The following is a 24191-nucleotide window of genomic DNA, read 5'->3' as shown; positions in this document are numbered from 1 at the left end:
AAGCTTTATTTGGGAGAAAACCTGCAACATTCTGATTATAGGAGAAGCAAGCTATATTGAAAATGTCTGGTGGTAAATGGAAAAAGGAAATCTGCACCAATCAGAAGATTGGAGAAGCAATTTTTTAACATTAACGGTGGAAAATTTGCATCGTTCTGGTCAATTGAAATTTTCTGAAGGAAAGTTTGTATTGAAAATTTCTGGTGAAAGATTTGCAACAATCTGTTGCATGGTAGGGCAAGCTGAATTGAAAATTACTTATGGTAAAATTGCACAGTTCTGGTGAATGGAAAAACTACAACGTTTTCGTGAATGGACGGACAACTTAAACTTGACTTCCGAGAAGAACTTCAAGGGTATTGAATTCTGAGGACAGTTCCAAAAGAAAAGATTTCTGGGGATGATTCCATGAAGATTCTGCGAATTATTTCTAACGAATCCTGCAGATAGTTCCATAATAATTTCGAAAAGAGTACCGAGAGAATTAAATTTTGAGTGAAATTCCAAAGGGATAATTTTTACCCAAGCAGCACACTTCCATCGAAATAAGTTGCCGCAACTTGATTGTTACTGGAATGGGTTGCACACAAGTAACCACAATTTTTCAGTGACAAGCGTGCTGCTAGGGTACATGATCACCATGGGAAGGGATAATGATTAGAATTTGAATGAGTTATTTCCCAGACAACAGAATGCACGTATATTCAAAGTTGTTTTCGTGATATTCAAACATATTTATATACAAACAAACAACTCGTATACAATGCAAAGAAATGGCTTATACGTACAAAAGTGGAGGCCGTATACGTGCATATTTTCGTTTAATTTTAAACGAGTTCATTTAACATCATATACGATTTAATCTGTTATAACAAATTCATTTTTAAAAGTCTTACGATGTAATACGATTTAATTTATGATACAGTACGACGGAAAACTGAGCCATCGCATATAAGTCGGAAATTTGCATTCAATACGATTTAACTTAAACATAATGCGAGGTATGCCATTCTTATATGCGATTTTGACTTAACCTGTAGCAATTTACGATACTGTCTGTACATTGTTATACGACTTCTGGTTGTCTGGGTTAACTTTACATCAATGCATTACTGAGAGTTTTGCTCTGCTTTGGATCAAATTTTAGTAACTTAAAACTGACGACTTAGCGTGCTCGCTTAGATTCTAAACACCGAATACAAAAAAGTCCATATTTTTTAAACCCTTGTATCCCAAAATTTAGGAAGAATGCTTTAAAGTCTTAATAACCCGGACCGGTTCAATTGAATATCCTACTACACAAAAATAAGATTAAATACAATTAGATTGGTTTCACCCGATATTCTTGAAATACTTGACGTTTTGAATGAAACATTGCTATTTTCAGACTTTGTGTTCCCGTAAAAAAAAGAATTATAGGGGCACAATGAAATGTATTGTAACCATACAATAGAATTTATTGTACTTACGATAACATAACCATATAATGTATTGTTTTCACTATAGATTCTATGGTAAATGGGTAAATCTACAATAGAACAAGGGGGTTGCTATGTATCTTAACCATAGGAAAAATCAGTTTTTCCCGAACAAAGATGAGCCATTTACCATTAATTGTATTGTTGTTCTATTCTTGAAAATTCTTACTATATGGGACGTATTGTAAATCTATTGTAATAACATTATGTTAAAATTTCTTGTACAATATACGTATAATAAGATCGATTTTATTTTATGGCTATTGTATTGTAATTTTTTTGCGGGTTGTTAGTTTTCTTGTAGGTCTTGTGCTTAATGCTTGATTTGTTTTTCGCTTCGCATTTCTAAGCATTGGCTCTAAACAAAAACAAAGCTTCCCGCCGACAAGCTGTAGACCGCGTGCAGAATCTTTGTGATGATACTTTCCAAACGTGCATACTAGACTGATGCAAAATTTGACTTTATCGCTCCACAGTGCTTAAATGGTTTCAAATCGGGTCCTGATTAGCCTCCCAAAGTTACAACTCATTTGGTTAGAAACAGACTTCGCACAAGCCATTAGAAGTTTACATGTACATTACTATGGGAAATCTAAATTTTTGTTCATTGCCTTCTAGTCTTTTTTTATATTGAGCTGCAAAACAGTTCGATAGCCATTCTTATAGAAAACTTTGCTGAGGATCGTTTCTATGTAAAACGAGGCAGGAAAAAGTTATTAATTATTTAAGATATTGGTAAACTTATGACATGATCAAGCAGCTGCTCTGTAGGCAACACTGTATTTCGCAGTGTGACATAGTAGCCATGATTTTTGTGTCCTATTCAACGCCCCAGAAACACCAATGTTGCCTGCTGAGCAGTTGATTGAGCATGATCATAAGACATCAGCGCATTGAACTATTGATAACTTTCGATCCTTACATTTAATCGAAAAGTGGTCTTCAGCAAATTTGTAGCTGGGAAAATGTCCTACAAGTACAGTTAAAAGTTTTTGAAGCAGACCGATATGGTGAATCATTAGATAGACATGAACAAAAATCTTGGTTTTACCATAGTAACTCCCATACAAACTTCAAATGGTTTGTGCCATCTCAGTTTCTCACCAAATGGGTTCAAGTTTTGAGAGGTTAGTCAGGATCCGATTTGGAATCGTTTAAGTATTGTGGATCGAAAATTTCAAATTTTGCATCACTCTAGTGCATACCTATAGAAATAAATCTAATTCCAGGATTTATTAAAAAAACAGATGATTTCTACTGTGACTACTGTGACTAAATCCAGCATTCCTACTAAAATATCAAATGCTGCATTTATTATTAGTACAGAGCAAAAAACAATGTCCGGTGATGATTAATCTTATGCTTTTATAAGCGGGTTCAAATGCACTTTTGGTAAGCATCAACACTGATCTGGCAACACTAGTGTGCATCTTTCCAATGTGGTAAAGATCCAGATCAGCCCTGGGACCTAGTAGCCAATTTAAACAACCTCAAGGTTTTCCCAAAGCCCAGGAAATTTCTAGCTAGAAATTTTCCGGGAAAATTTCTGAAACTCTAAAGGAATTTCAGTTTCAAGGTGTTCTGAGCAGGCATGGAAAATCATTTACATTCATTTCATGCATTCATTTACATTCATTTGCCTCTAACTTTTTTCATCAACAGAATTTTGCAAAATGATGTAAAGAGCTTTAGTAGGTTTTGTTATCAACTACAACTTTTGCTCATAACTAAAATCTGTATCTCTTATGCATCACGAATTAGAGTGGGCCAAACTTGTTACTGTTTTTCAGTGAATGTAAAACACATTCACTGAAAAACAGTAGTGGCTTCTGTTCGCTCTGGTTCGTCATGCATAAGAGATACGGATTTGAGTTTTTGACAAAAGTTGTAGATAATAACAAAACCTACAAAAGCTCCATACATCATTTTGCGGAGTTCTGTTGATGAAAAAAGTTAGGGCAAATGAATGTAAATGAATGCACGAAATGAATGTAAATGATTTTCCATGTCTGGTTCTGAGAAAAAAATCATGAAGAGTTTTAAATATAATTCCAGAGGACTTCTGAGAAGAATTTCAAAAGAGCTCATAGAGTTCTAAAATTTGAGAAAAGAACCTCAAGGAATTCTGAGGATGGATTTTTTTGCAACGTTACAAAGTTCAAAAACAGCTTTTGGATTCCCTAATTGAAAAGTGGGTATTAGTGTTCCATTGAACCTTGGTCTATTGTTGTCTTACTAAGAATTCATCTAAGAATTTTCTCTGAAAATTTGAAGTCATAACCGTGATTAAAAAGTTACAGCTGTTTATGTGCGTTGAATGTTCGGCATCATTTTCTATCACCTCGACTGGCGGTACTTTGGGCAGGGTTGACATGCTCAATTCTTCGCACAAGTCGTCATTCCGTTAACAATTCTGTACTCGCTTGCCAAAATAGTTTTATGCGGATTTGTTCCAATTTTGTTTGCTTATTAATTTTTTTGATAAGGCTCAACCGAATTAACTTAACTGAGCCGAGGATTCTTGTTCACTATATAATACTTCTTAAAACTATAGTCAAAAGGTACAACACAATAAACATTTTATCTTCCGCTATCCAATAAGCCTCCTCCACCAGAAGTGGAGCCGCTTTCAGTGGTTTCATTGTATGGGAGATTCTCCAACGAGGGTCAGAGCGCTTCCATTGCAGCAATTGATGCAAAACGTGGTCAGCACTCACACATTCATCACGAAACGGTTGCTTTCCAAACTCGACGACGCATCGACTGAAAGAACTGCTTATGAAGAACAATGAGGAGGACCACACAATGGTTGCTGCCGAGTAAATAGACGATTGCGTGACACACATTGAGAGTGATCTGCTACTGTCGATAGCCGAGTGAACACTGATTTTGTTCCAATTGTTACATATTTTTTAAACCTTTTAATGATCCTATTGGCCTTGGCATTTAGTTCAACGAACTCGCAACGGTAATAGTAAAGTGTAACTATAAAAGCATATAAGGGCTTATAACCTTGAATTTGTCAAAAATAAACTGTGGCATCGTAACATCGTTCAAAATATGAAAAAAACGAACTTCAAGCGTGGAAGAATTTCACAGCCAGGAAGGGTATCGACGAATAACTGGACCACCAAAAACTAGCAATGATTGCTGCTAGAGAGACAAAGCGTCTACAAAATCGCTATTGTGCGCTTACTTTGCAAAGGCGGCCGACCACTTCGTGAACATTCAGAAGGAGCGGAAAGTGTGCCACCCTGTTGTTGGCTAACTACGATCCTGTGCTGGAGAAACACTTGGCGGAAGGTGCCAAAAATTGCCTGTACACAAGTAACCGTATTCAAAATGACATGATTACGTCGTTGCACAGTGTAATGTTGCGGAACATTGCGAAAAACTGGCGAGGAAAACCAGTGGCAATCATTGCAGATGAGACGAGTGATTGTGGCCACCACGAGCAGTTGGCGATTGTCATCAGGTATATTGATAATGATCGGTCGACGGAAGCATTCGTGGGTGTGAGACGGGTGTTGAAAACAGACGCGACGACCATCTTCAATACCATTGCTGAGGTCCTGACAGCGATGCAGATTTCTTGGGAGCAGGTGATGCCAGTATGTTTTGACGATGCCAGCACAATGGCTGGCAGCACTGCTGGAGCACCAGCCAAGTGCACGGACAATGTACTGTTTTTTCACTGCTATGCGCAGTGTTTGAACCTTGTCGACGCAGTGTGCATGCGAAAGGAGAATGCGATTCTTATTGGTCATTCATGTGTGTTTGTCGGTGATATTACCGCCATCTGACGTGACATCAGCTGAATCCAACCACCAAGGCAACAACATTGCAGCAAATGTATCATTTCGGTTAAAGTCCTGCTATAAACCGGTGGAAACTATTGTTTTTAAATTGGCTGACTACTTGACTATCCTATTGGTCCCAAGTACGTCTATAAGCGTTGCCCATTCTAGTCAAAACTCTAGTTCTACACTATATTTGTTGTTGATTTGCTATGAAAGTTTGACAGATAAAATGTGGGGTTTGTGGATTTTCCTATGTTTCAAGGGGTGCATCGTTTAGCTTGGGACTGAAGATAGTACCAGAGCTGAGCCAAAAAGTTGAGCACATTTCTTCTGAGCCTACTAGTCTTAGAGTTACCTCTATGCTACTATCGCAACCATTTGACGAACCGATAATCAAGATAAAATTTCCAATTTCCATTTGCTGTCTGAAAGGAGTTTGCATTGAAGAAGATGAACCACTACCGGAGCAAAAATAAATAAAATGAGCTAAAATGAGCCACCACGCACTTTGGAGAACTCCCCATATGGATTAAATGCACCATAGAAAAAAAACTTGTCCCTCCTTATCAAGATTACTGTGCACGCTAGTGAGACTTACCATAGTTTTTCTTGTTTCAATATCATCCTCGGTGGAAAAAGACTCGAGTCTTGTCGCTATCAATGAGGCGTTAAACGTTATAAGAACTTAAATGCTGTAAAATACATGTTCGCCTAATTTGAATCAGGATTAGTGATTGGGATTCTTATACTACAAGTCTCAACAATTCCTGGTTTAATTTCATTACAACAATCAGTAACTATTATCAGTAACAGTTTTGAGTCCATCTGTCTGATATTCGATGACTAAATATGTCCTGTATTTTCAAATTTGTCTACCCATTTGAAAATTCTCGGTGGTACGAGTTTATTTAGCATTGCAATATATTATGATTGTAGCCTTGAAATAAGCTTCCAGTTCAGCATAATTTTAATAAAACGACTCTGCACCGTAATTGATCAATCTACCCGGACTGGTGCCCGGGCAGAATTGATCACCGCTGCCCGTAATTACCGCCCATAATCAGCGTTATTATCACCCCAATTCCACCCGCACACCTCACAATGGAAAAATAAACGATCTTCCTCACGGCCTCCGAACTCCGGTGGGACAAAAAAAAAAAGAGCAACAGCATAGCAATGAAAAATTTACCTTTTTATGTGCTTCCTTCTCCGGGAGATTTCACAGATTCAACTTCAGTCAGCAGTCAGCAAAGCAAGGACGACGTCAACTGACGACACACAACAGCAGCAACAGCAGGAGTCAGGAAATTTTCTGCAACAAAAAAATTATCAAATCACGACTTTTTCTTCTCTTCGGGTTTATCTTTTGCTTCTTGTTTGAATTTATATGTCGCAATGGCACACTGAGATTTTTTTTATCTTGATAACTCTGTCACTCTAGTAAAAGTAGCGCTCTCTTTTTCTCGTCTCTCTATCTTTGGCTTTATTTGGTTACTTTTTTGTGTGCCATAAAGGAACGGAAAGTGGGATATAAATCACAAACACACTTTTTCCCTTGTTTTTTTTTAACGGGTCCAGACGATACATCCTTGTTATCGAGGATTATTTTTGGGTTGGCTTCCCACGACACTTGCTAATTTTTTTCTGCTTTTTCGTACATCACAACCTTATCAATTTTGCTCTGTTTCTCGCACTATGTTTTTTTTTTTTTCGTTATCACTACGAGGTTTGTTCGCACTTGATTTTGTGTGTGTACAGCATCAGCACTTCTCGGCTCATTTATCATCAAACGAGCGAGTATAAATTTATAATCAATGCTTCCGCTGTCGGTTACGATACTTCCCCGATTCGGGATATCTTCGCGCGCAGCCCAACCACCGTCTTCGGTTAACTTTCGTTTATAATTTATTTATTGATTTTATTACTCTCAATTAATAGCAGCAATCGTTCTTCTTTTCGAACTTTCTCCACTCCCTGGTCCAGCTCGTCTGTTCTTTATCGCTCACTTCACTGGTTCTGACTCGTTTGCTCCCATTTCTTAACAGACACAACAAGCACCAATTCCCGAGCAGTGGCACTTTTCAATTATATTTACCAATTATCTCAATTGAGTGCAGTTTATTCTTCACGCTACTGCTTGCCCCGTTCCCGATTACAATCCCGGCTTGATTATTTTCAATTATGGCAGCAATTTAGGAATGGGTTCTTCTTCTCGCCGTTCTTTGAAATAACTTTTGCGTCGTTCCTTTTAATTTGCTTCAATGAATTTCCATCCTTTGAGAGTACCTCAAGCATCTAGGATTTTTACACCCTTTGCCAATAATGCAAACAGTAAAAGAAAAATCAAACGAATGGACCAACCCAACGCAACTCAAGAAAGGATGCTGCGGGGATTTTCCTCCGTCCACCCACACTTTCTCTCGCACAGGAAAATACGAAATCTCGCTGTACCACCTCATGCACTTAAAAAAAAAAAAAAAAACAAAAAATGACACACACCACAATCCACCTCAAAGATATCAGAAAATCAGAAAAAAAAGATGATCCCACACTCACTTCAGGTTCAGTTCACAGAACCGAGCACTTTTGAACTGTGGTTCGATCCGAGGAGCAGAAATCCGTCGCGATTGATCAGGACGATGGCTCACACTATTATGAGGCACGGAGTCTGACCGATGCGATGGCGATGGTTCAGTATTGGCGTTGTTTTATGCGCGGCAGTCGGTCGGAGGTGGGTTGCTGCTGCCAGCAATAATGCTCTCGACTGACTGCTCGAATCTCGCTCTCGCTCGCTTGCCACCATCAGCGAACAGCATGATGCTCTTCGTCGAGTTTGTTTCTGGGCGTCCACGCGGGTGGAGGGAAGCTGGGAGAACGTTTTTTCCTCTCTCCCGTGCGTTCATCGATCGATGAAAGCATAAATTCTCTGCAATCAGTGCGATTATTGCTATTGAATGGTGTTGGCCGATCAGTACTGTATTATTATTAATCTGAAAATTTGTGAGAACGTTTGTTGATTTCATAAAATTTGCAATCCAAATGCCATCATTTACTGGAAAAAAAAACAAATATTATTGAAAAATTTCCAAGGAAACAGAGTACAGAAGGATTAGTGTGATTCAAAATATCAATATTGACTATGGCACTTTGTCGATTCCAAATCAGGTCCTGGAAATTCTCTAAACATTTGAGCTTATTTAAAAAAAAATCATGATGATGGCCCTACCTCTTACCTCTACAAAGGTTTGAGCTGGACGATTTATCTTTATGATAATTAAATGTAAACATTTTAACCAGGTTAGCAAAAAAAAACGAACTGGTTACATTTACAGATATAAATTCCCTCTAGAGTTTACAGTTGCTTCACAGCGATATAAATGTGGAAAAGCTCAGGCATCCACCTCTTAGTTTGCCTTTTTGTCCACCTAAAATATTCATTAGTATTACAAGCAATCAAGAGTTAATGAACAATCAACAAAGCATCCTATTACACTAGCAACCCCGCAATCTGATGCTATCATAATTTTCAGCAATGTCAGGAATGCTCACGAGCTCCCAACATTTGTCAGAAAACTTACTACTAACTCAAGGTATCTTCCAAATAAGCTTCAAAATAGCATTTTTTTTCAAATGAAAAAAACGCAGTAGGCTCTGCCCGCGAACGGTTGGTTTTGTTTTCGCTGGCGCTGATATCATCTGTTTTTCCCATATTTTTTAATTGTACCAAATCAAACAAATATTAATTTTCGCGTGTGGATAAGTGTAAATTAAGATCAATCACGTTGCTGTGGTGTCGCGTCGGTCGGTTTTTCATTTCGCTTGTTTTTGGTGCTTTGCCTCCCTCCCAAGAAGAGTTTTACCAGGTATTTTTTTTCTTTTCTTGGTGCTGGCGTTCTGCCTTCCGGAGGATGCACGCGAATGAGGTGTCAAGAAAAAAATCGGTGCAAATGAAAAACTTCGAATGTGATTCAAAATGTCGTGTTGGGTTGTAAAAACAACGCGGAAGATTTTTTCGATTACCGCGAGTGAACAAACCGGTCCTTTTTCGGAGACAGAATTTGGTGAGATCCATCTGATTTATAATCAATTATAAATGCATATTTCCATATATTACTAAATACGCGGCAGATTTCGAAACGTCACATTTTGAAATCTGGAAGTGTGTTTGCAGTACCATTATTCATATGATAACGGTAGTGTTTACATGCGGGGCTTATTGTATGTGACAGTAACCTCGGAATGGACGTGAATTACCAGGCATTCTGAAATGGGTTGCTGAATCTGCAGTAGAGCTAACGCTTTCTAACTCCCGGACTAAACTTGCTTTAAATTATTACATCAAGGATTGTTGTAAGCAAATTTCTTCCATAATAGCACTGCCGGCCAGTGGGGGTTAGATTGAACACACACAGACACACACACACACTCACACACACACACACACACACACACACACACACACACACACACACACACACACACACACACACACACACACACACACACACACACACACACACACACACACACACACACACACACACACACACACACACACACACACACACACAGACACATACACACACACACACACACATACACAGACACACACACACACACACACACACACACACACACACACACACACACACACAGACACACACACACACACGCACACACACACACACACACACAGACACACACACACACACACACACACACACACACACACACACACACACACACACACACACACACACACACACACACACACACACACACACACAGAGACACACACACACACACACACACACACACACACACACACACACACACACACACACACACACACACACACACACACACACACACAGAGAGACACACACACACACACACACACACACACACACACACACACACACACACACACACGCACAGACACACACACACACACACACACACACACACACACACACACACACACACACACACACACACACACACACACACACACACACACACACAGACACATACACACACACACACACACATACACAGACACACACACACACACACACACACACACACACACACACACACACACACACACACAGACACACACACACACACACGCACACACACACACACACACACAGACACACACACACACACAGACACACACACACACACACACACACACACACACACACACACACACACACACACACACACACACACACACACACAGAGACACACACACACACACACACACACACACACACACACACACACACACACACACACACACACACACACACACACACACACACACAGAGACACACACACACACACACACACACACACACACACACACACACACACACACACACACGCACACACACACACACACACACACACACACACACACACACACACACACACACACACACACACACACACACACACACACACACACACACACACACACACACACACACACACACACACACACACACACACACACACACACACACACACACGCACACACACACACACACACACACACACGGAAGTGTTTCGCTTTTAAACGAGTGATTAAGCAGAGCAAGTCGAACTGTTTTAAGGAGCTGTGTCAAGACGCTGATGCCAACCCCTGGGGCGACGCATACCGAGTCGTGATGGCGAAGATCAGAGGTCCAACGATGCCCGCTGAAATGTGCCCAGAGAAGCTGAAAGTCATCGTGGAAGGACTTTTCCCGAAGCACGACCCAACAACCTGGCCACCTACACCGTACGGAGAAAGAGATGGAGATAACGTCGAAATCACCAACGAGGAGCTCGTAGTAGTGGCGAAAGGATTGAAGGTGAAGAAAGCTCCCGGTCCGGATGGAATCCCCAACGTAGCGTTGAAAGCGGCGATCCAGTCATCCCCGGACATGTTCAGGATGGTGCTGCAGAAATGCCTGAACGAGGGTCACTTCCCTGACAGGTGGAAGATACAGAAGCTAGTGTTGCTGCCGAAACCAGGAAAACCGCCGGGGGATCCAGCATCATACAGGCCTATATGCCTGCTGGATACACTCGGAAAACTCTTGGAGAGGATCATCCTAAACAGGCTGACGAAATACACGGAGAGTGAGCACGGATTGTCGGAGAGGCAGTTCGGATTCCGGAAAGGGAGATCGACGGTGGATGCAATTCGGACAGTGGTCGAGAGAGCTGAAAAGGCGACCAAACAGAAGCGGAGAGGAGATCGATATTGCGCCGTCATAACGATCGACGTCAAGAATGCGTTCAACAGCGCCAGCTGGGAGGCCATCGCCGAAGCACTGCATAGAATGAGGGTCCCTGACTACCTGTGCAGGATCCTGAGGAGTTATTTCCAGAACCGGGTTCTGGTCTACGAGACAGACATGGGACAGAGATCGATTAGGATCACAGCGGGAGTTCCACAAGGCTCCATCCTTGGTCCAACGCTCTGGAACGGGATGTACAACGGCGTGCTAACGCTGAAACTGCCCAAAGGAGTTGAGATCGTTGGATTTGCGGACGACGTCGTCTTGACGGTAACAGGCGAGACGCTGGAAGAGGTGGAAGTGTTGTCAACCGAGGCAATCGACATGATTGGTAACTGGATGAAAGGAGCGAAGCTGCAAATAGCCCACCACAAAACGGAAGTGTTATTGGTCAGTAACTGTAAAGCGGTACAGCGGGCGGAAATCACCGTCGGGGAGCACACCATAGCCTCGAAGCGTGTGTTAAAATACCTGGGAGTGATGATCGATGACCGGCTAAACTTCAACAGCCACGTCGAATATGCCTGTGAGAAGGCTTCGAAGGCCATCAACGCGATAGCTAGAATCATGCCGAACAACGCTGGTCCCAGCAGTAGCAAGAGGCGTCTTCTGGCCAGCGTGTCATCATCGATACTGAGATATGGAGGTCCAGCCTGGGTTCCAGCGCTGGAAACGAAGCAGAACCAAAGGAAACTGAGCAGTACGTTCCGGCTCATGGCCATGCGAGTCGTGAGTGCGTACAGAACCATCTCGTCGGAAGCAGTATGCGTTATCGCCGGTATGATCCCTATCGGCATCACCCTGGCGGAGGACAGTGAGTGCTACAGGCAGAGAGAAGCCGGAAGAGTACGGAAAGTTGTGAGAGTGGAGTCATTGGCTAAGTGGCAACAGGAGTGGAACACGACGGAGAACGGTAGATGGACACATAGACTAATACCGATTCTTTCGACCTGGGTGAACAGAAAACACGGAGAAGTCAATTTCCACCTAACGCAGTTCCTGTCTGGCCACGGCTGCTTCAGGAAATACCTGCATCGGTTCGGACACGCAGCGTCACCCCTCTGTCCGGAGTGTGGCAACGTCGATGAAACGCCGGAGCATGTGGTCTTTGACTGTCCAAGGTTCGAGGCAGTGCGAACGGAGATGCCCGTCCTTAACGTGGAGAATGTCGTTGATGAAATGTGTCGAGAGGAGGACTCTTGGAATGCCGTCAGCAGGGCAGTCACACAGATTATGTCAGAGCTGCAGCGTAAATGGAGAGAAGAGCAGCGATCTAGCAACGCCAGCTAGCGCTGAGAGTACGACAAGTGCATGAGCACAGCCACCCCCCGAAGTAGTCGCTTCACAGTGGTCCCGGGGGGATCCAGGCAGAGGAGAGAGTAAGGAATGGGTTTTAGTGGAGCTGCACTAGGCAACTAGTGGATACCACACCGTGCCACCTTCACTACAGGCCAGGCTTCTTGAAGCTTTCCTAAACCTTACTATAAAAAAAAAAAAAAAAAAAAAAAAAAAAAAAAAAAAAACACACACACACACACACACACACACACACACACACACACACACACACACACACACACACACACACACACACACACACACACACACACACACACACACACACACACACCCACACACACACACAAATAGCATTTTTTTTTTTCAAATGTTAAATTCAGTCCTCTATATCCGTAATACGCGCGCGAGGCTCAAACCTCTGTAGACAACAAAAAAAAAATTTTTTTTTGCTGCTACTATTAAATCAAATATCAAAAATCCATCATAACCATCGTGGCGAACAAAATAGTTTTTGCAACAATAATTATTAAAAACTCGTTATAACTTCGACAAGATACATAATTTGTCAATTCATAAAAGAAATCACTGGATAACCGTTCAAAAGACAGTTTTAACGTGTGAAATGCAATGTCTCTTAAATTATGCTAATGTTGTTGTACGTTTAATGTGTCTAGGCATCGAATTGAAAACATTTATTCCTTTAAAAATAATGAATTTTGGGAAGCACAAGTCAAGAAATGTGGTGTTCTTATTTCATCCGCGTTTCTAGTATTATATCTATGATAGTCATTTCCTCTTTCAATTCGATCACACAAATATCGAGGCAGCAAACCGTTAACTACTTTAAAAATGAACACCATAGTCAATTATACAATTTTTTGCCTCACCGACAACCATTGTAAGGCGTCTAGCATCAAAGTTGAGGAAGTGAATCTATTGCATCGCAAAATCAAACGCAATATTTTATTCTGCAAGCGCTGTAATTTCGACATTTGTGTTTCATTGGCCAGAAATAAAATGTAAGGGCAAAAGTCTAGATAAGGAGAGATGATTGATTTGTATAGCTGTATTTTACTGGCAATAGTTAAATCGTTTTTCAATCAACATAGAATTCCATACTTCTTCGCAATTTTCTTGATGATATTATCAATGTGAGAGTTGAACTTAGGTTTGTCATCAATAATCAGGCCAAGATATTTAATCTCCCGAACGCGATCAATAGTCTCACCATCAATTACAACAGAGACGTTCTCATTTAATCGATTCCGTGAAATTACCATAAATTTAGTTTTACTTGTATTCAATTTCACAACTGCTTATGCTTCAACCATCTACTTAGAGAACGCAAATCTTCATTCAAGTGTGAGACGACAACTTCTAAATCCTTAGCTGCAATGAATAACACAGTATCATCTGAAAAAAAAGATTAATATCGCAAAACCGTAAAACACGTCGCTAGTCATTAATATACATAATAAATAAAAGGGGCCCTAATACACTTCCCTGGGGCACTCCAAGGTTATTCCCCACGGGACTGGAAATAGAATCATTACAGATTATTGGTTTTCTGCATCAATTTAAAAAAATGAACTTTTCATATTATCCAATTTCTCACAAATTAAATTTTCAAGACCATTTACATTTCTAGATAGAGCTGGAATTAGGGCGTAAAAGCTTTTGTAAACAATGACTTCTTTCGATGATTTCTAGAAAGTTAAGGCTCGCCAAAGCAAATCAACAACACCATCGAGTAGGGGAAGACTTGCCCTACGCGACGGTTTTGATTGTTTGCGTGGGCGTGTCTTGAGTTCATAGAAATCATCGATAGAAGTCATTGTTTACAAAGGCTGTTACGCCCTAATTCCAGCCCTATCTAGATTTATTCTAATGTCTGCCATCCCGCTTTTAACCGCGATGTCCACCTGAGCAGCAATGTGATCTCGCATGCCAGTGGTCGAGTCCGAGAGTTGAAAAACCTTGATCTCTTCCTGTATCCTTTTGACGCGCGAGATCAGATCATTCCTGGGGGCAAGACAGCTTTCGATCATGAGTAAAACCGGAGTTAATTTTGAGTAACTCTGAGTAACTCACGTTGCTCAATATATTATATACACATAGCAACCTGATTGTTATATTGAAAATAATGTTGAAACCGATGCTGTCAAGCAAAGCAAGTTCTTTCTTGGAATTTCTGTGTAGAGACTTTTGGCGCGGTTCGATAGGTTCGGATTAGGTTAAATTAATTCAATAAATTCAATTCTTAGAGCAATATAGTTCACGTTTATATTGTTTTTTAAACTTCCAGAAACTCAATGGTAACGTAATTTATACAAATATATATAAAAAAAAATAGAGTACATATAGGCTGCACGATTTTCAAAAAGATAAGAATACAGTGCCTTTCCATTATTGGTAACATATGATTTTTGCATGTTATACTATGTATAAATTCATCGAAAGCTTTATTCGATTTATAATATTACTCGATCATTCTTTAGGGATTAGACGCTTGATATTTCATGAAATGTTGTTTTCTGGGCACAACATTGAGGAAATAAACATATGAGGCCGAGTTTCCAAAAACGGTTGTTGGCCATGACATGATTATTAATGTTAAGGTTCCACAAAGGGTAAATAATTTGTTTACTTCTTCTTTTTGAAATATCCTTCGATATTTATTCACCATTAAATACATCCACTCATCCATGTAAATGAGTAAAACTTCACTGAAAGGCATTCAAGCCACACACGAACGACAAGCCCCGTAAAACCGTCGTGCAGTCATACCACCACAGGAGCATTTCGTTTGTCCACAATTCGATTTGGTAAACGAGCGATTCGATCTGTCAAATGGGTGAACAGATGCTTCAAACGAAATATGCTGTCAGACGGTATTTTCTTTGATCAGAAAATCGAGACTACTTTGATCATTTTTGAGTAAATATGAGTAACTCAAATTTACTCGCTGCAAATATATTTACTCTGAGTATAGCTGTCTTGCCCCCAGGATCATTCTGCTCGTCACAACTCTGATCTGATTGACAACTATCACACATGAACAGATTATTTGCATTACCTGCTATAAGCCTCGAAACAGTCTTATATCGAATTTGTTTATTATCGGGTAAAACCGAACTTTTTGTCAGTGCGAACCTCACGTTGAGGTAGGTTTTAAAAACAAACGATCAAACTGACGTTTGCCAGAAAACAAGCAGAGCCGATCTTGATACCCGATCCAGGTTGGAACTGAATAATAAACAAATTCGCTGTTAGTGAGTGCCACACAAGCGAAATGGAACGTTCCATTGCACGCACCTACACATGTAACTGCGAGCCCACTCATAGCAATAGACTGCTCGCATACATTACACACATCCATTTTACCAAATTAAATGCTAACACTGTTAGCAGCAGACATATACAGGGGAGGAGAAAACAAAATAAAATATTACCGCCACAGCTCACTATACAGAAGCAATAGCGCGCCGGGGGAAAAATACAAAATAAACAAGAACGAGTTGCTAGGCAACCTTTCCTCTACTTATCCTGTTAAAAAATACAACGGGCACGCGTTGGAATAATCCTTTCGTGGCACACGGCACTATTTCACACGAAATTATGAATTTATTTTCACAGCACAACTCACCAAAAACACTACTTTGTTCGCCATACTACAAGAATTGGATTGCGAACTCGTACTGCTCTGGCCCTTTGAAGTTTTTATAACGGAAAAAAAATGCTCTTTTTACTTATGTGAAACGTTCTCAGCTACAACTTTGCTGAAGATTACTTTTTCATTGAACTTCAATAAAATTAGCGGAGACGAACCAGCCCAGGGCTGAAAGTCTCCTTAATAAAGATATATATAAAAAAAAAATAAAATTAGCCACTTTGATAAAATAGATACCGCGATCGCGATCGAACATTCAGGTTTTAGGCTAGGCTAATTCCGATGTGTAAGTAAAAGTCACTCACGATTACTAAGCACTGTACTCTTTAAAAAAAAATGCTACAGACAAAAATGATCACTGAAAATATATATATATATTTTTGAAACTCTCAGGGAATAAATAAACACATATTAACGCACATACAAACCCAATCCCCTAGCTGGTTCTCCAAATCAACACTTAACACTATTTCCCTTCCATATTTCTTGCCGTGGCTTCCCTTAATTTTTGCGTGAAGTGTCGTTTTTGGAATGTTGTACCTTTTCTGTGCCTGATACGTGGTAAGTGATTTATTTCTTACTAAAAGAACAGCCTCTTGAAGATTTTCGACCGTATAACTCTTTTCTTTAGCAATTTTTTCAATCGAAGGAACTGATCACTCGGCCAAAACGAAATCGAATTTCAAATCAGCTGCGCATGAAGGATGTAAACAAATCGAAGCGCACCTAGCGGCCGTCTAAGGAAACACATAGGTCCAACCATAATCATGCGTAGGTCCAACCATGATCATATTTATCTATTCGAATTTCGTCAATTATTCAAACATTTTAGTGAAACCAATGGATAAATGGCGTACTAACGTGTTGTTTACACCTTAAAGTAGTATTTTACTGAATGAAAATAAAAATAAATTTAAAAAGTATTCCTTTTTTGTATGTTTGAAAGTAAGGCATGATGGCGAGCTAATGCGTGGAAAATGAACTGTTTTGAAAACACATTGAAACTCAATTGTTTTGAAGTTTTTTTTCAATAAAATACCCATGCAAATTGAATAAAAAGAGTTTTTTTTTATGATAGTAAAGTGATCTTTGAAAATAAAAATATAGCGAAGATTGACCAAACTAGCGATTGAAAAAATAGGTCCAACCATCATCAGTTTTTTGATGGGTCCAACCAGAATCAATTACCCTAGTTGAAAAGTTGGTTTATTCAACCTCCTGCATCTTGGACTTAACGCTACCTTTCATATCCTGTGCAACACTTGCGCCATCTTTCTTACAACACTTTCATCCACTCTTTCTTCAAATCCATGTCGTTTTTGAAGACCTTCCCTGTTTTCCGGAGTTTGCCCTTCATAACCGCCCAGAATTTTTCTATTGGGTGAAGGAAGCTCTGGCGAGTTTGGCGGATTTGCCTCCTTCGGCACAAAAACAACATCGTTGGCTCCGTACCACTCCACAGTGGTTCCTGGCTGGACAAAACATAAAAAATTAAAGCTGATATTTTTTTTATTTCAATACTTTTTTATCATTTTTACATGTTAAGAATATCATAAATTGAATGGTTTGTGCAGTTCTGTTGATTACATTGTTTAATGGTTGTTATAGTGTAGCGATATCACCCATTTTTGAAAAAAATCGTAATGTTTCTTGTTACTGTTACTGCTCAAATAAAGCAAAAAAAAAAATGTGTTTATCAACTTGGTTGCTTGAAAAGAAATGTTCCTCGGTTTATTTCGCGTTAAATGGATGGTAAAAAAGAGTGTCTGCACTGTTTTAAGTGACAGTTTCAAATAAAAAAATTAGCAAAAATATACTTTTTACACATTTAGACTAAGCAAAACATATGACGGACACATCCGCTAACTATCCTTTAGTAACCAAAAGATAGCTAAAAAGGTCAGCTTTCAGATAGGCTTTAATGTGTTTTGTGATTTTTTGCGAAAGATGTTGAAATTAGGAATAACAAGTAAAGTGTTCTTTGGAAAATATCCATTTCTTAGTTAAATAACCTGCGGTGTATACTGTAGCAAGCTTCACAATGCCTTTTTCAAAGCACACCAACACGCACACACATACACACACGCACCATATATTTATCTCTTATGGTTCATGAGTTATGATTTTTTTAAACAAGCAGGTTAGTGTGGCCCCTAGACAATCGTCATTCTTTACATATCTTTTTATACGTTCATTTCTCGTGAAATTTTTATACTGGACACTTTAAGAACTTTTTACCTCTTTTATTTGAAAAGTTATGGCTAGTTTTTGCTGAAAATATTACTTATTTTAAAATAAAATGTTTATTTAAAAAAAATAATTTAAATATAAATGCTTTAAACCGAAAAACTCTTGCAGTTTTTTTTTCTTAAATCGAAGAAAAAACGATGTTTCTAATTAAATTAAATGTTTGAAAATCGGTTTGCTCCATTTTGAGATATTGACAATTGAAAAGAGCCATTTTTTTTCGAAGAAAATAACCTTTAACTTTCTAATCAAAGAAGATAGTTACCTAGTTGCTTATGCGTCATCAAAAGTTCTAAATGTAATCAGAACAATGTTTTACGAGAAATCAACGCATGAAAAGATATTTAAAGAAAACCGATTTTAGTGGCCATCCTAACCTGCTTGTTTAAAAAAATCATAACTCATGAACGATAAGAGATAATAACGTTGTGTTTTCAACAAAGTTGCTTTGAATTCAACAACTGTTTAGGACACTGCTTTGGTCTATCTCTAATAATATTTTATTTTTAATTCACCAATTTTATGGACCACCCTAATTTTACGAACATAAAAAGATTGAACAAAAAATATGAAGCAACTTTCCCTAAGAAACCATATACCTAAAACTGACGGTTTGGGCGCAAACATGTTTGTCTTCCTAAATACGGCTTTGGGACCATCGTGCACTGGTTTTGGTTCTACTATACTCCTTTTTGTGACGTCTTGATTGTCAAATTTTCTTCGTACAGCTAAAAAACATCTATTTCAACTGTTTTTTTTTTGCCTATTTGCAACAATTTTGAGGTTTTGGCCGAGGGGGACGACTCTATCTACGATGCAGAAAATATTGTGTTTTGCTGTGGCTAGCTGCACGCACGCTGAGTAGATAGAAGGAAGATTTAAGTCGATTTTGAAGATTTCCTGCAAAAAGATGAAGCGCGATGCAAGTAGATGCGAGAAATGAAAGATGATTTTTCGAAGATTGATTCGCTAGTGTGAGATTTTTTGAGCATCTAGAATTGAAATTTAGATGTGTCGCCCCCCTCGGTTTTGGCCAACTTTTGTTCTAAAGGGAACCATTGTGCACTCCATCACCGGTTTCACTTAATGGCACGATGCCAGATCCGGCCAAAACAGAGCGTCACAGGCGCTTCTGGAGGCATTCTTCTTTATATATTTGGCCGTTGATGGTGCCGGTCGTTATGTTTGGCTTGCTGAATTTGCCGCACCCACAGATCTCCTGCCAAACTAAGTACTTGTTGGGAAATTTGTCGACCTTCTTCTTCTGGAACTTCTCCGGAACATCCAGGCGGGACTTGCCGACGAAAAATTCCAGGCCGGGCATCTGCTTGGCGTCCGCTGTAATGTACGTCTCGTCGTCCATTACGATGCATTTTGGCCGCACCAACCACTCGCGGTACAGCTTCAATGCGCGGAATTCGGCCACCGTATTCTGTTTATCGCTTAGGCGCCTTCCTTACCTTGAAGACATGAAGTCCGGCCCGCTTCATTGTCTACTGGACAAACCAGACGGAAGAATTGACCTTCATGGCCACGTCCCGAATCGAAAGGTTCAGATTGCGTTTGAAGTAATCCCTCACCTTGCGTTCACGGATCGGTCGTCTTCGATTTTCTACCGCTGCCAGCTCGCCGCTGGGTCGTCTGGGTCTCCTAGAACGATACGTTCGAATTGTTGATTCCAAACTGTTTCGCGATCCACCTGTGGGACTAGCCTGGATTTTCCACGATCGCTCCCATAATTTTTAGTCGAAGCACTTCTTGCTTGGAAGCCATCTCAATAACCACTTGAAAGGTTGCACATGTAAACATTACACTCTAAACTAGTTTTACTCAAAATTTCATCAATTTTTCCCCATGCAATAAAAAGTTATACACAAAAGAAAGTGTTGCCTTCTTTGAATAAGGCTTCACATTTGTTTCCCTCTAGGTGAATCAATCAACCCTGCACCGTGGTAAACCGAACCTCTCACCGTAATAACGCCTCGGGATCATTGCTCTTCGTTGTTTTCATCGAGATTTGAAGGTGTGATTGAAGCATTGCTCTCTACCACCATATCTCTTTTAGTCATTCATTTCTCTTGAAATGTTCACTCTCATTGAACTCTACAGCAGCTACAATCAGCAATACTGTTATAGAGCTCTCTGGTCCATAGAACCTCGACGTGCTACACTGCAATCACTGAAGAAGATGACGACGACGATGATGATGATGATGATTGCTTTTCTCCTCTACATCAAACTGCTCGACTGTGATTATTATGCTGGCTGCTGCGGGAGATGGAAATGACGACGACGAAGACGTTGATGCTGCTTTCCTAGTTTCGTTTACCAAGCAGAGAGATCATAAGTTTCTCGCTCATCCACCATTCTGCTCACATCTCATTCGAATGCGAATGTATTCATATGTGTTGCGGCGACAATTATTGTTCCTCCACGGCAGGCGTGCACCCGGGACCGTTCTCCGTCGGGTGGGTTAATGTGAGACCGAGACCGGGCCGCGAGCTCCGTTGCTGGGCTTCTAACTACATGGTTTAGGTATGGTGTTTGGGATGCGAGCGCTCGGGCCAAACGAGTTTTGGTGAATTTCATGTTTACGAATGGTGCTGTGTGTGCTGGGTGTGCTGTCCCGTGCCTATGTGTGTACAATGTGAAGCAGGCTGCCATCAGGGAAAGGGGTTCTGTGTTTGCAAAGGACCAGAGCGATAAGTTGTTTCGGATTTGTTTTGGACCGGCCCGGCCTCGTTGGATCTCCTTTTGCCAGTTGTTTGGTATTTTCGCATCGACTGTGTGTTGTTTGCCAAACGGAGGCCTGTAAATAATGGCAAAACGTGTGAAATGTTTCGGATTGGACTGGCTGGTTGGCTGGAGATATATCCGTCGTTGTTCTCGCTTTCAGCAGTGCGGAGGCGTGTTGCGTTCTGGACAATGTCTTCCGGGCGAGTGTGGCAAGCAAGATGGGCCAATAAATTTTCAGGAAAGTTTTGCGCTATTGGCACCGGGTGTGTTTATTTTTGGAACAGGTGTGAAAGGGGAAGATTGTTTACTTAGCGAAAGCCAATTAGCAGTGGGTGGAGAAGGGTCTGGGTTGGAATTTAAATTTTGAGAAAATAAAATAAAAATAAATGGTATTGTTCTAATGAGAAGGAAAGTAGTGCACTAATTGTTTATTTGAAGTTCGGAAAATCTTGATTTGTTATTGAATTAGATGTTATTGAAACAAATATTAAAATGCGAACTTTTGTCCCATAAGTGGAAACCTTTTATTTAATCATAAATTTAAGAAAAGTATCATGATTGTTCAAACAGATATCCATAAGGGATTGTGGCCAAATAGTCAAGACCTTGGAAATCATGAAAATCGATTCTTCTTTGAAATTCCACACTGTTCTCCTTTATATATAATTAAAACTCTTTATTTGTTCCAAATTCAAAATAAATGACGTTTCATTTTAACCTAGGTGCTCCAGTTACTACAGTAACTTACCAGCCTTTTACATTGTTCCTGCCTTGGCAGTTCAGTATTTTAAACAGGTTTTTTTTTCAACCTGCATGTCAGTATAACTATTTACATCTTAAAACTAAAAACTAAACCCAAGATAAGAATCTAAGTATAAAGGGAATAAATCATTGCAATTGAGGATTGCAACGAGTTTTGCCTGAAATGATTAATTACTTTGTTAGACATTTGTTCTAAAGCCTCAACATTCGCAATTCTATGTACTTCGGTAGTACTGTACCAGGGAGGGAGTCAACTTTGTTCTGAATCCTTTGAAGTGCTTTTTTCCTGGTAGTGCAACAGCTAGACCATATTCGCACAGCGTAAAGCATGGCCGGTCTAAAAACTTGTTTGAATATTAGAAGTTTATTCGTCAGGTAAAGTTTGGATTTCCTGTTTATAAGAGGGTACAAACATTTAGTATATTTGTTACATTTGGCTTGAATGCCCTCAATGTGATCTTTAAAAGTTAATTTTTGGTCAAGTACTAACCCAAGATATTTCATTTGGTTTGACCAGGAAATTGGAACTTCGTTCATAGAGACTATGTGACTAGTTGGAGGCGAACCAGCCTCACGCTGAAAGCCTCCTTAATAAAGATAAATCAATCAATCAATCAACTATGTGACTACTACTAGGTTTCAAAAATGAAGTTCTAGGCACACTCTTCTCCTTTAATTTTGAGGTATAGTTGGCATAAACACCGAAATTGTTTACAAGCTTACATACATCTTTGCTTATTTACGCGATTTTGCGCTTAAATTTCTTTTTTATGGCTTTCTCAATCTAAGGTAATCCAAACGGTTAGTTATGCATTGCCCGACGTTTCGGCCGTTGTTCTGCCCTTTTCAAAGGATAAAACAGGCAGGGTAAACTTTTTTTCAAGGGTACAAAAGTTTACCCTGCCTGTTTTACCCTTGAAAAAGACCACAATAAACGGCTGAAACGTCGGGAAATGCCGAACTGACCGTATGGATTATCATAGACTGAGGAAGCCATAAAAAGAAAATCTCTCAACATACCAGTACAACAACTTATTAAATTGCGTATAAATTTACATGAAATATCGTGTAAATGTACGCCAAATCTAGCAATAATAACGTGTGTGCTATCAGAAATGTACGATTAAAGTTCATTTTCATATTTATCTTTAAAACCAGGTTGTTATTTTGTTATTTGTTATTTATTTATTATAGTCACTTTAACGCTCTTGGATCATTCGTGATTTCTCCGGGAGTGAGATTTGAACTCGTGACTTTGGCGTGAGAGGTATGGATGCTTACCTCTACGCCGGGGTCGTCCCCTTAAAACCAGATATAATAATCTTTCATTTGACCTTTTGATTAACAAAAACAAAAAAAAAAATAATTAAGAAAAATGCTCTTTTTGGACCACTCTACCCTATAGGTGAAAAAAAAATAGATACAGGTCTAATATTTTTCGATATGGAAAAAAAAAAACCAATTGTTACGAAATTCTAAGACCGAATCTACACACTTAGAAATAACTAATTTTACACGTGAAGGAATCTATCTTTGACATAAAGGATGAGACGTAAACAAACATGTCATGTAAAATTAAGTGCTCCGAGACTGAAAAGCTCGAAAATACATTTGATTGAGCTGATTTTTGCGTCTATTATGGCTCAATTTTATGTCAAAATTGACGCTCGTATATGTCAGTCTCAGAGCACCTAAATTTACATCAACTTTTCTAAGTGTGTAGCTTTTTTGCATGGGATTGATGCTATAGTAGAATCACTCCTTTTTTGGGTTCATGTACGTTCGAAAAAGAGAGGTTCAGTGCGAGTTGTGCTTAGTAGGACGGAAATTAGATAAAACACCCTATTCTATTTAGAGAAAAGTGAGATTAAAATAATTTTCGATTTTTACAAAAAAACAGGCC

The 24191-nt window shown here is 39.6% G+C and overlaps 1 protein-coding gene across 7 annotated transcripts in view; it reads right to left on the bottom strand.

Moving 5' to 3' along the window:
• The window catches only part of LOC135698458 (protein FAM133A-like), a 472657-nt gene that overhangs the window by 242080 nt on the left and 206386 nt on the right, over positions 1-24191 (bottom strand). For 2 of the 7 annotated variants that reach the window (XM_065218463.1, XM_065218464.1), the window contains exons 1-2: positions 7835-7948; positions 6468-6590 (exon numbers count right to left, since the gene is read on the bottom strand). The gene's annotated coding sequence lies outside the window, so the exon portion shown is untranslated. Of the gene's footprint in view, positions 1-6467; positions 6591-7203; positions 7225-7373; positions 7577-7639; positions 7722-7834; positions 7951-24191 lie in introns of those variants that run through there. The other 5 variants (XM_065218458.1, XM_065218460.1, XM_065218459.1 and 2 more) reach the window with 5 other exon arrangements.

Source organism: Ochlerotatus camptorhynchus, unplaced genomic scaffold (assembly GCF_037179485.1).
Source record: "Ochlerotatus camptorhynchus isolate MF236.1 unplaced genomic scaffold, CSIRO-AGI_Acam_v1.1 ptg000086l, whole genome shotgun sequence".
NCBI lineage: Eukaryota > Metazoa > Arthropoda > Insecta > Diptera > Culicidae > Ochlerotatus > Ochlerotatus camptorhynchus.
Note: the sequence above shows the minus strand (reverse complement) of the source record. Positions and strands in the feature narration are given on the sequence as shown.